At 39.1% G+C, this 12,944-nt stretch overlaps 1 protein-coding gene across 33 annotated transcripts in view; it reads right to left on the bottom strand.

The window, feature by feature from the left end:
* Positions 1 to 12,944, bottom strand: part of DLG2 (discs large MAGUK scaffold protein 2) — a 1,831,252-nt gene that overhangs the window by 204,572 nt on the left and 1,613,736 nt on the right. For 2 of the 33 annotated variants that reach the window (XM_037744437.1, XM_037744438.1), the window contains exon 1: positions 9,615 to 9,882. The exons of 28 other annotated variants lie outside the window; for them this stretch is intronic. The gene's annotated coding sequence lies outside the window, so the exon portion shown is untranslated. Of the gene's footprint in view, positions 1 to 9,287; positions 9,458 to 9,614; positions 9,884 to 12,944 lie in introns of those variants that run through there. 3 more of the 33 variants (XM_037744435.1, XM_017544955.2, XM_037744436.1) reach the window with 3 other exon arrangements.

The following is a 12,944-nucleotide window of genomic DNA, read 5'->3' as shown; positions in this document are numbered from 1 at the left end:
TCAATATAGTTACCACATCTCAAATATTACCAGTAACTTGTTACTACATATATAATTGATGGACAAATCTCCAATTGTCTTATCGGTGTCATGACTTGTTTTATCATTTATGTTTGTTTGAATTGAAATACACAAATGTTCATTGTTTATAATTTGTTATGTGTTTACCCTATGCCTCTTTTTTCTTTCTCCATTATTTCTTGAAGAAGGCAGAGTTTTAAAGAATGAGTGGAGGGCAAGACAAATAAAGGGGAGGAGAGTAAGGAAAGAAATCTAGAGAAATGGAACACCCGGAGAAAAAAATGTAGAAGCAATGAGGCTTTCCTTGAATTTCTTACACATGCACTCTGTGAGCATACTTACTTATTTTGGAAACATTGCTCAATGTACTCCTAACAACACTCTTCTCTATATATCTAGTAAATTCCTGTATCATCTTCACGCTCAGCTTCAGAAATTCTTCCCCATCATTTCTGTCTCATGTTGTCTCCATCCTCCCTGGCATTAATCAACCAGTATGTTTGGTGTGTTTGCACTGAGGCATCATGTGAGATGCTAGGCATATAAGGATGAATGAAATCAAATCCCTGCCTTCAAGAAACTCACTGTGAGGTATTTTAGTAAGAAGTGAGGCAATGCCTGTATTCTGGCCTAAAAACATATATTTTTCCATATAATTTTTAGTCATGACAAACACATCCTCATTGCTGTGCAAGGCATAACTAGAGAGGAGAGTTTTTTTAAAAAGCTGTATTGCCATGGAATCATTAATGAATAGGTTTGCTCTTTCAGTTGCCATTTAAAGGATGGAAAGCAACACTTTGTCAACAGGCTAAGCATTTTGTCTGTGTGTTTTATTGCTTTTTAGAATGTCCCATGTTATGAAAAGGTCATGAGAAGACTTTGAAAGATCAGATAATCAAATTATAACGAATTTTGTACCCTATGGCTTACATTTTCCGCTTTATGTTGCTGGGCAACTGAAGCAAGCATGACAATAATGTATTATCCTGTGATATTTTTAAATGGTGTTCTTGATTTCTTGAATGTGGAAGGCCCATTAGCACTTTTTCTTCAATTAAGAGGCTGCCAATATTTCCTTGGGTTTGCTATTAGCCCATACAAGTAGAAAGATACGTCTTCATATTCACCATGCCAGCACCTAATACAGTGTCTTGCACACTGTGGGAAATGGTGTGTATCACATGTGCTGTCCTGGCACTTTGTAACTGTGTGACCAAGCCTCATTTTCTCCTCTATTTTCATAGTGCTACTGTAAGAAGTAAATGAGATAACATGTATTAAGTGCTTTGCACACAGCAGCAGTAAACAAATGGAGAATGTTGTTATAATTAAATAAATGAATTTTAACAGTTCTACACTCTGCCATTGTCATTTACTCCTTTACCTCTGTCCTATCCAAATTGAACTGTCTTTCCAGACAACCGCAAGTAATATCTCCTCTACCATTTTGAAAAAATCATACAGGGCTGCCTTAAACATCTTAACACTTAGTTACACATTGTTTCTGTGTCTCTTATTCTTCCTAATTGTAGCCATAAGTTCTTTAAAAGTAAGACGAGTGTTACATAGAAGTGATGTCAAAATATTTACAACCAGCTGTGCCAGGCATTAATGCTTTAGTTGCTCAATGGTAGAGATGTGTGAGAGTCCTAGGGAAGGGATTCAGGGGTTCCAGTTTGAAGCAGTTGGCAAAGGAGCACTCAGAGGGCCCAGGGTAGAAGCTATTTAATAACAAAAATATATTTAAATATTTTAAGAAGCAAAAGCGCCGCCTGCAGCCAGAGTATTAGTGGTGGCATCTCTGATACTTCTTTGGCATTCTCTATTGTCAGGAACTCAATACACTTAATGATGAGGTAAGAAATTCATCCAAGGAACAGCTTCTCTGTTTGTGCAAGGAAGCCACAAAACAAGACATAGATTTTATCTGGTTTGTGCTATGGGGAAGTGAAGTTATGCCATGGGATAACAGCACCATTTAATGCTTACATGACATATGTGTTTTTTTTTATTAGATGGAGTCTAGCTCTGTCGCCAGGCTGGAGTGCAGTGGCGCAATCTCTGCTCACTGTAACCTCTGCCTCCCAGGTTCAAGCGATTCTCCTGCCTCAGTCTCCAGAGTAGCTGGGACTACAGGCACTCACCACTACGCCCAGCTAATTTTTGCATTTTTAGTAGCGATGGGATTTCACCATGTTGGCCAGGATGGTCTCGATCTCTTGACCTCATGATCTGCCAGCCTCAGTCTCCCAAAGTGCTGGGATTACAGGCGTGAGCCACTGTGCCCGGCGACATGTGTGCTTTTAAATAAACATTATCTGTCACCCTTCCACTATTTTTAATTGCTTCTTCCTTGGCACTGAAGAGCTGTCTAATCTGAAGAGGAAGTAGCTAGTGCCCTGGGAAGCATTTTCTACCTGATCACCACACCCTTCTCTGACTCAAGGGTGTTTTCTGCTTTAAAACAGAAGTCTCAGCCTCCTCACTGACACAGCTGGGCTGGGACTACTTACCCATGCCCGATGCAGGTTTTCTGAACAGATTTACTACACCAGAAGCAAATGACAAGAGGAAATATACTTTGATTCTGTTTATTGCTATTATTGTCTGTTCTTTGGAAAGAAGCTGGATAGACAAATGAATATTTAGGAGCACATCCACCAGGTAGGTAGACTCACAGCACCAAGACAAGCTTCATGACTGAAAAAAAATATTTTATCATTGCATTTGGATGCCAGAAAACTGTGAACTGTATGAGCACACACGCTTTTGACTGAAAATAAATTATAATCTTGTCTCTTCCTTTTCTATGCTGCAAAACTGGAAAAACAATTCAAAATGTAGTTAATTAAATTTGGAGTCAGGAATTTTAATGGAAAACTATTACCAAGCCTGGTAAGTACAATCTTAATAAAACAGTCTACTTCCTCAGTGGAAAGAAATGATGAGTTTTGCCAAATGCTGAAGAACTTATAAATTATATAAGCTTGGAATTATACAGAAACCAGAGTTAAGTCTTATTTTTCTTTGAAGCATTAGTATTTTGTTAACAAATATTTTACTCTGTTATGTCTCATTCCCAAAGTGATAGACACCATACAATTAGCAAACACATGTATCAAAATGTGACCTTAGTTGTCTTATCACATTTTTTAGCATCACAAACATCATGGTATCAAAATCCAAATAAACTTGAGGCATTGTATAAGTCATTAATCTTCTCTGAGAAGGTTTAATCAGAAGCGAAAAAGGAGAAGAACAAGATGATGATGACGACTTTGTTCAAAATACTGTAATTCTTGAGCCTGGTGACATAAATTTTAAAGTTCACATCGATTGATTCCCAATCTGCATCCACATTGTAAAGAATCAGAACATTTGATTGTGGTTTAGCTTAGAATTCAATGGCCATTATTCAACAGCAAGTTTGGGTGTGACTGATACTTTAGGTTTTCTATTTGTTGGTCTGTTGAGCACATGGCTTCTGGCTGTCTTGTGATTTTTGCAATAGTACCAATGTAAAGATAGGCAGAGAGTTGAATAATTACTTCATTAGCTTTTGTGACTGCAAAGAACATTTTTCTTCTGCCTCAAAGCCTTTTCCTCCTTCTTCTCCCGGAGCAAATTCCTACTCTTCCTGGAAGCCAGTTTAAGGACATGTACCATCATATGCTTGGCCTTCATTCCATTATGTTATGTACTAACTCTAGCAGACATTTGTACATTACGTATTGTATATTTCACAAGTTATGGATGGTAGTGGGGAAGGATTCTTTTCCAGCATCCTTCCCCACTACCATCCCATCCTAACAGCATCTACTGCCAAATTTCAGTTAAAGACTCATAATGTCCTGGGGAGACGTCCTAGGAAGACTGTCTTTATCCTGTCTAAGCTTTAGATGGGGCTGGAGATTTGGTCTCATGTTCATGGGTGGATTTAAACCAGTCTCTTCAAAGTGAATTCTAGGGATCATTGCCAGAGTCTCTTTCTAGCCAGATGTGGCTATGAAAACAAGTTGTCCAGAACCCACTGGCAACTGTCCTGGGGCCATGAGGGCAATTAGTCTTGGCATAAAGCGAACACAAAGACAGGCAGTGTAGCAGGACCAAAATGGATTTCTTGACAACATTGTGAGCTACAGGATCAGACATCTTGAAGCTGATTTTACTGCTGTACTTTTAATTACAATCACCAATATGAGCATACCTTCCTTTTATTCAGTAAGTCAGTTTGGGTGATGGTTTCTGCTACTTGCAATGGAAAGCAGCCTTATTTGTTACTGTCATGGCTGAGCAGGAATCACACTTGCAACTATGAGCTCATTTATCCACGTCTCTTAGATTATAAACTCCTTGAGTTAAAGGATTCACATATTTCATCTTTGCAATCTCATCACCCAGCAGAGCACTTGGCACATAGTCTATGCTTAATAAATTAATAGTAGAAAAATGAACTAGAAAACAACTACACAAAGCAAGCTAATCTGGATCATTTGGACTAAAACACATGGTTTTCCCAAGTATTTTGCATTTAAAAAAAAAAAATATTTGACTTGACTCTTTCAGAGTTAGATGCTCACAACTTACTAACAGATATTTCCTCCCCTAATTCAATTTCCTAAAAGTGTGTTTTCCCTTTTCTCATAATTATATGAATGATTCATGTTTATTACAAAAGTTCAAATCATAAAACATAAAAAAGTAAAAATAAAATGGAGATCCTACCACAAAGACATGCTTTGTCTGCTTTTGCTTTCTGCACCATCCCTCCTACCAACTCTTCTAGGCAAAATAAATATGGCACCTATTGGTCTTCACAGAGTCATAAATTTAACTGCTGTATTTTCAGATTGGGTAAATAGCTAATGTAGGCATACTATGTATTAAGTATTTACTGTGCCAGATCCTTTCATTTGGATAAGAGCATAGCTAATACTGGGAAATAAGGTTATCTCATTTATATCTTCCCAACTGCCTTGTGAGACAGAAATTGCTCTACCTGTTTTATAGCGAAGTAAAGCAAGGTTGCAAAATCTAGTAGTAGGGAATACTTCCAACAATGCATTCTGCCTTTCCACCTAGAAACTACTTTGTGAAAATAAGACTAAAAGAAACAAAAATGAAAGCAAAAATCACTCATGTTAATTGCATAATAGCTTTTACAACATTAAAAAACAAAAACAAAATTCCCAAAACCTCAAAGTTCTTAATAATTACAAAGATTGGTTGCTTATAACTCCTGGCTGTTAATTCTCCTTAGGAAGGTCTTTGTCTCCAATATGACGTAAGATACAAAGAAACTATTGGGAGAATGGTACATTAGACAGAAGGGGCTGCAGTAATGGCGTAAAGCCACACAAAGCCATTGATAGCCATCTCTGCTTTGACTTGACTCTTCCTGCAGGAGAAACCTCCCCTGTGAGGGAGAGTTCCACTTGGATCCTTCAGGCAGCCTTCTATTAGTCCTTAGCCTTAAGTGTAACAATTGCAATTTAAAACTAGAGATAAGAAAACAACACCTGAAATTAGGCAGGGTCTCTCCAAGCAACTGTTTTCAAGTGCCCTAAAAGACAAACGGCAGACCGTTTTAATCCAGCTAATCCTAAAATTGTTTTCCAAAATAAGACTATGCCTCTGAACTAGAAAAGCCGTCTTCCCTTGAAGCTGAGATCTTCATAGCTTTCTTCTTCAAATGATTTCTTTTTGGTTAATGGGGGGAAAAAGTCAAAAGCAAAAACAGACAAAAGCCCTACAAAACCAACCCACTGGAATTTTCGTTTACTACTCTGAAATATAAGTAAATGTTCTGTAACTCAAGGTAGGGCTGACTCATATTTTTGGGACCCAGAACAAGAAGACAAACAGGCCCCCAGTCCTGGGCTAGCTCTTCTTGTTCATAGTTTCTTCCTGCACCATAAAAGGCCTTTCATAGCTCATGAGTGCAAGCAGTAATCAACAGCATCCCATCCCTTGCCCTACTTCCTATCCTCATGTAAACAGAAGCCTCTTGGTTTCTCCTCAGACTCCGGGGCAAGTGGTTGGGGAGGCACATCATACAGCTATTGAAAGTGAGCTTAGCATTGTCTGGAGGAAAAATTCTGGGTTCCTGTTTGCCCTGAATGTGATACAGAAGGGAGAGAGAACAGGAGCTAAGGGAGCCCATCCTCTTAGGCCAACAGTCTCCTCTAAAGCCAGAGAAATGGGGAAGTTTGCTCAGTTCAAAAGGTGGTACTGACTTAGGGTAACTTTCAGAGCTTGCCTTGAATTTGGTAGATTAATCACCTTTTTATGTTTCTTTTTTTATACTAAATTTTGTACTTTGGTAAGAAGAGGAGAGATGGCTCAGGAAAATGTGCTTGTAACTGGCATAGACCAAAAGTGAGAGCAATACATCCCCAACTTCATTTTAAAAATATTCCCTAAACTCTGATAGGGATTAAACATATGAGGAGAGGAATCAAAGCAGATATGGGGCCAAGATCCCAAAATGAAACTGTGAAGAGCTGGGCAAACCCTATTGGATATTTCCAACATGTTGGTCACAGTGTAGATCCTGGAATCAGACAGGCGTGGGCTTAACTCCTAGCACTGCTGTATGTCAATTTACATTAGTAGTATATTTAAGCAAAATTTTCTTTAATCTTGGTTCCTCATTTGATGATGGGAAGCAAAATAGGATCTACCTGGGAGGATAGTGATGAGGATTAAATAAGAAAATGCATGTAAAACCTTTAGCACAGTGCCTGGGACATCATAAACGGTATTTATTAGTATTGTCAGGTATTTTAATGCAACGTCAGGGCTGGAATTACGGCCTAGCTGTTATTTGGCAAACAATGTAGAAAACTATGATATATTATTTGGCATCAGTTTATTTCCATGTTCTCTATTTGAAATGAAATGTCTTCTTTAAATAATTATGTAAGGACTTTGAATGCTATTTTAGGAATTAGTTAAAAGTGAACAGAAAGGTAATAACCCTGTATTTACTAGGTTTCCAAACTAAAAACAAAAATAAAAAATGATCTAGTTATAAGAAGTATATCTTGTTAATTAGAAGAATTGTATAATCTTCCTGTTTACCATGCACATTTCTTTCAAAATCAACATCTAACAAAATGAGTTAATATATTCTACAAAATACAATTTACAATAATGACTGCCTTTCATTTGACGTAGCTTTGTGCTATTTGCTTTACCTACATCATCAATTTGGTTTTAATTCTCCTAACTTACCCCTCCTCCATTTTACAGATAAAGAGTGTGAGGTACAGACAATAATACTTGGTCGGGGACACAAAACCCCTGCCCTTTCCATTTACACCTTGCTGAGCCAGGTCTTTGAACACTCCTTTAAACTTGTTCTTTTTGCCACCTTCCCTACCCTCTCAAAGGAAATTATATGTGTCACGTAGGCAAAATTAACATTTGCCTCTTTAGCTTTTAATCCTGTTTTGAGAGACATGGTTTTGTGTGTATGTGCCCTGTAAGAGGGCTCCTGTCACAGTTTATATTTGTCTTGCTGTAAATTTAATTGGGAATAACTCATACTAAATTTTCTTTTGTTGCTATAAATAGAGCTCATCACGGGTGGGTGGAGAAGATGGAAAAACCACCACCATATGAGAAGAAACTCAGTTTGTTGAGATTGGTACATAGGTTTATTTCCCTATAAAACCACACTGAATCAAAACCCAGATCCTGCTGCAAAATAAACCGTGGAGTCTGGCACGTAATTTTCCAAAATTTAATGTACAGTGGAGCTCAAAGGTACTTTACAACTACATTGTTCTTGGCATTAAGATATATTAACACTTTTAGGACCCTTCAGCTGTGTGACCTAAAGCTTTACACAATGTCACGGGCTGGCTGGATCATCAAACACAGATACTCATTTGTATCTGCAATGATTTGCTGAATTTCCTATCTTAATCATTATTGCTCTATCCAGAAGCTTTGAGCCAAACAGAAGACATTTCACAGACCCCTTGTGCGGCAGCTGCTTGTGGATTAGAAACCAAGTCTCAGGTTACACACCCCTAAGTGCCAACCACAATACATCACTCTTCTGCTCTTTAAGCAGAACTTATTCAGAGAAATGGAAAATATGGAAAAGCTATTTATGGACAAAAGAAGCATGCACAAAAAGCATCCCTGAAAAAATATATATTCCATATTCCAAATCTGCCAAGTTTTTGGTGTAATCAGAAAGTATACTAAGAAAGGATAAATAACTTTATTGCAAGTGTGGTGGTGCCGATAACCAAAATATTTATGCAAAAAAAGCAAAGAGTAAGCTAAGTCTTTGGTGAAAAAAATGCATACTGTTTTTTTTTTTCAAAGAGATGCTAAAATGAGTTGCTTTCTTTGAGGATAAAGAGGACATCTGTCAAATCTACAGATTCCACATGTAAAGAGAAATTACAACAGTGTACAGGTAAACATTTTGGACACACAGTTACCGGTTCAGAAGACAGTAGCTACTTGCCAGTGAAATAAAGCAAATATCAACAAGGCAGACACAGTTGAAACACTTGAAAAAAATGTCCTTGCTACTCCTCTCCATATATAATATGCCATATGACACCACAGTTAAATCTGCTATTGCAAAAAAAAGTACGTCAAGCTGTTGGTTTCCATGAGATTTGTACAGAGGAAAAACAACACAGCAGAGTCCGAGAAGATACAGCTTTCACTTCTCTTTCCTTCTGAAGAGCAAATGACTTCCTATAGTTAGCTGACCAGGAGTTAGCACGCATCCTGCCTGGATCTAGGACCTGGAGCAAAGACCTGGAGCACACCCAGATGAGACCAAAATGCAGCTTCAGGTAATTGTTAACGGGGATACGAAAGTAGAGAAAACAGCCAGCCACAAGTCATGCAAACACAACAGTCATGCCCTCTGCATTTGTCTGTCCTGCGAATACATCGTACAGCTCTTTCCATAACGATCCAGTCTTTTCTTTCACTCCCTCTCCCACATCATCAACAGGCACGCCAAACGCAAATCTCATCGGATTCTGATCCGATCCCGGCAAAACGCAGGACTACCACCATACTGAGTTTCACAATAATCGCCACAATGCCAATTATTCACAGCCCCTTAGTTCTGTTCAGACAAAAGATTGCAATTTGAATCTTGCCTTGCACAGGTTCAGCTCGGTTGGAGCTGGTTACCAGGCAAACGGTCTGTTTTAAGATTTGCCGATTGCTGAGGAGAGTGAATTAGGGGGGTGGGGATGGACAAACCACCCTGCACATACCTTCTTTTGGCAGCTAAGAAAAACAATTTCGTGACAAAGAGACTTGTTCTTTTCAAAGCTCACCCAACAAATGAAACTGACAGAATGAAACCTGAGAAACTTTAGCAACCAAAGAAAGCAGCCTTCCAAGGATCAAGGTGAATAATTGATTCGTCGGGTTTTGTTTCATCTTTTAAGCTATTTTGCTCATTAAAAGGAAATTGTGGAATTTGTCAGGAGCCCAAACACTGACACACACTTCTGACAGCAAGTGCATACTCCCAACTACGGGTACGTTTGCCAAGCTTATTCAACAACAACGATTAGCTGCAAAGCCAGGGAACTTACCGAGCACAAAATTATTGGAACAAAGCAGGGAGGAGGCAGGAGGCACCAAAGGCAGCTTCTCCGTCTCCTTGGTGCCAGGTTCTCCTGTCTGCTGTCCGGTCCACACTTGCCTTTATAACTAAGACTCCGATAGAACTCACTAGCGGAACCTGATGAATTATAAAACAGCCCCTCCTAGACTCTCATATTTTACATCACAGGGGGGTGACCATGCAGCATTCTCGCTCACTGGGTACATATATTTCCTTATAACTCATCCTGATAAATATATCAGTCTTAGGAGCAGTGACAGTAATTGGTGTTTGGGATGTACCACTATTAACCAATAAGATGCTTTCCCACCATCAGTACCGCACCCCCATCCTCTGCTCGTGTTCCCCTACACCTTGTCAAGGTGGATCCACCCAACTCAGTGAGGGGTAGGCAAAGACCACAAAATGTGGAAAAAGCCCAAGCACATACAGCAAGGTGTATTACTCAGGGTTCATGCTTATAATAGTTCTGTAAGGATCAACTCCTGTATTTGCATAGCCTGTCACAGTCTACCAAACACTTTCACTCTCAATGAATATCTCAGTGACTAGAGAAGGTATTAGGAGTCTGACAGTACAGATGAGCACCAGAGATCAGAGAGGCTAAGTGACTTTGGTATTCACTAAATTTAGGGAAGGCAAGGAGTCCTAGAGATTAGAGAGTCCAACCTGCTTACTGTGCAGATAAGGAACCTCTGGCCAGAAAGATAAAGTGACTTGCCCACGTCACACATAGTGTGATTTCAGCTTGAACCCAAACCCAGGTCTTCTGATGGCAAAGTGTAGTGTCTTTCTATGTTACCGTGTTGCCTCTGGGGCATGAAAGCCCAGAAAATGAGAAGACTGGAAATCACAGACAGTACTGTTGACCGAAATTCGTTACTAGGCAGGCTTCATGGAGAGCAGTGCCTGAGCTTTTTGTTTCCTTCCTCAGAAGGTCAGTATAACCTTTTTAGGTTCATCGAATATCAGCACTGGAAAACACGTTTTGGACAATAATAGCTAATATCTATTGAACACGTTTTAGGCGCCATGCACTATTCTAAGGGCTTAGCGTATATTGACTCATTTAATCTTCAAAATGTCCCTGTGAGGTAAGTACTATCATGAGCAACATATTGCAGAGAGGAAGCTGAGATTCAAGGAGGTTGACTAATCCATCCAGATTCACACATCTGTCAAGTGGCAGAGCTCTAATGGACTCCAGGCAACTTAGTTTCAAAGCCCACACTCTTATATATATCATCTGATCCCAAGCAGTATTTTATTTCACATTAAACTGTTAGAGGCAGATGAACAATGAGAGCAGATTGATTTACTATGGCCTTTGGAAGAAAGGATAAAAAGATCATAAGTTTTAGAATTCAACAGAATTGTGTTTAAACCCTGTTTTGCCTCTAAGTTACTGTAACATGGATTGTTTTATCTGTAAAATGGGTATATTAAGACTTATATCACAAGACTAGATGGAGAATATCAAGAAAATATAGCGCCTTCATAGTATGTACCCCCACATGGTTCTCATTCCTACTGAATTTCCTTTGACAAATGAATTTCTGCCACGCCTTCTCCCTAAACTGCCTTTTAAGATGTTAATTGTGCTGTGCTAAGGAGTCTTCTAGCCTACCAGCCAATGAAGGGGAAAAAGCCCTAGAGACACCTAATGTCTCTCTACCAGAGATGAGCTTTCTATCAGAGAATGAAGGGCTCTGTGCTGGGCTGCCGGTCCAGCCCACTAGCTTCCCTCTGCTTTACTTCCACCATTACTCAAATGAATTCATCAGCCCAAGAAAGCATTATTTATAACATGTCTACTATCCACTGTGAGACCAAATTGGCTTTTCTCACCCTTTTCAAACAAGCACCCACCACAAAACTCATTAAAAAAATGAACTTTTGTAGGTAACTATACACTTATAGCTACTAAGTCACAGTGTGCCAACCAGGAAGACAGGTATCTCTGTCTTGAATGTTCCAGTGCCAACTCTTGCTCTAAGTCAGTATAACCTAGTATTTGGCCACTTTGAGGTCTCTATCAGATGAGCTTCTCCCTATCATAAACTGCTGTCTTCATGGTATGCAGTCAGCATTCCTTGAGAGCCACAGAAAGTAATCCTCTGTGGGACAAGGTGATGCTGTAATGTTGCAGATTCACAGGTTTAGACATGAGAGATATTCTTGGCTCCATGTTTCCAGAGAAAAACTCTGTGGCCAACTTAAATTGCTCACATACAGCCTATTGCCTCCTTGTTTAGTTTTTCCTCTGAGCATCTTACTAGAGAGTCTGGAATACACATGGATGAGATTCCCTCTTTCATGACCATACTTAATAGTAGGTACTGTAGGAGCAGAGGTGAGAAACATAATTGGGGGTAAGGGGTGGAGGAAGACATGTGCTTCGAAACTGATAAGAAAAGTCTGATGTAAACAAAGAACAGGTAATAACTACAAGATCAACGGTTACCTTCTATACCTCTAAAGTGGGTTATCCACATATTATCTGAAATGATTGGCCTAGTCTCCAAATCTTCTCAGTGCCTTCCACCTATATGTAGCCCCTAAATTCCCCTAAGGAGCCATTTCTTCCCTGTCCATTTTTCCCTGCTACTTGGCTATTCCACCATCATTCCATGAAAAACTAATATACATGATTCATTATAACTTTTGCATTGTAGCATAATCATAACGTTTTGTTGTCATAGATAATAACTTTATAAATATTCTATCATAATTGCCACCTCAACCAACAATTACTCTCAGACATAATGAACTATGTAGAGCCTTGAAGCTATACCAATATTTTGCTTAGTGATGGTGCTATTTATTGAGCACTTATTATGGGCTGACAAAACTTGACGCACATTTCTCATTTAACTCTGACAACAACTTTTTGAAATGGTCTGTACTATTATCTCTACTGTGTAGGTGAGGACCCTGGCTAGAAAGGTTAGGTAACTTACTAACAGATGGCACAGTCAGAATAACAGCTGAGGTCTAAGACTGCAGCGCCTGTTCTCTTAACTATCATATCCACTGTTTCTAAGAACCTGCGGCAAAAGATAACATAAAAAATTAGCGTCTGTTTTCACTTCCTCACATCCCATTCTCTACGGTCTTCAGTCAGGCTTTCCACTAAAATTGTTCTTATCAAGGTAAATGACAACATTGTCACTCACAAAATCAATGGCCGGGCACAGTCTTCAGTTTATTCAACCTCTCCCAGCATTCGGCAGAATCAATTACCGCTTCCTTGAATCAATCATTGTCTCTGGTTTCCAAGACCCCCTTGGTTTTTCTC

Source organism: Cebus imitator, unplaced genomic scaffold (genome assembly GCF_001604975.1).
Source record: "Cebus imitator isolate Cc_AM_T3 unplaced genomic scaffold, Cebus_imitator-1.0 Scaffold174, whole genome shotgun sequence".
NCBI lineage: Eukaryota > Metazoa > Chordata > Mammalia > Primates > Cebidae > Cebus > Cebus imitator.
Note: the sequence above shows the minus strand (reverse complement) of the source record. Positions and strands in the feature narration are given on the sequence as shown.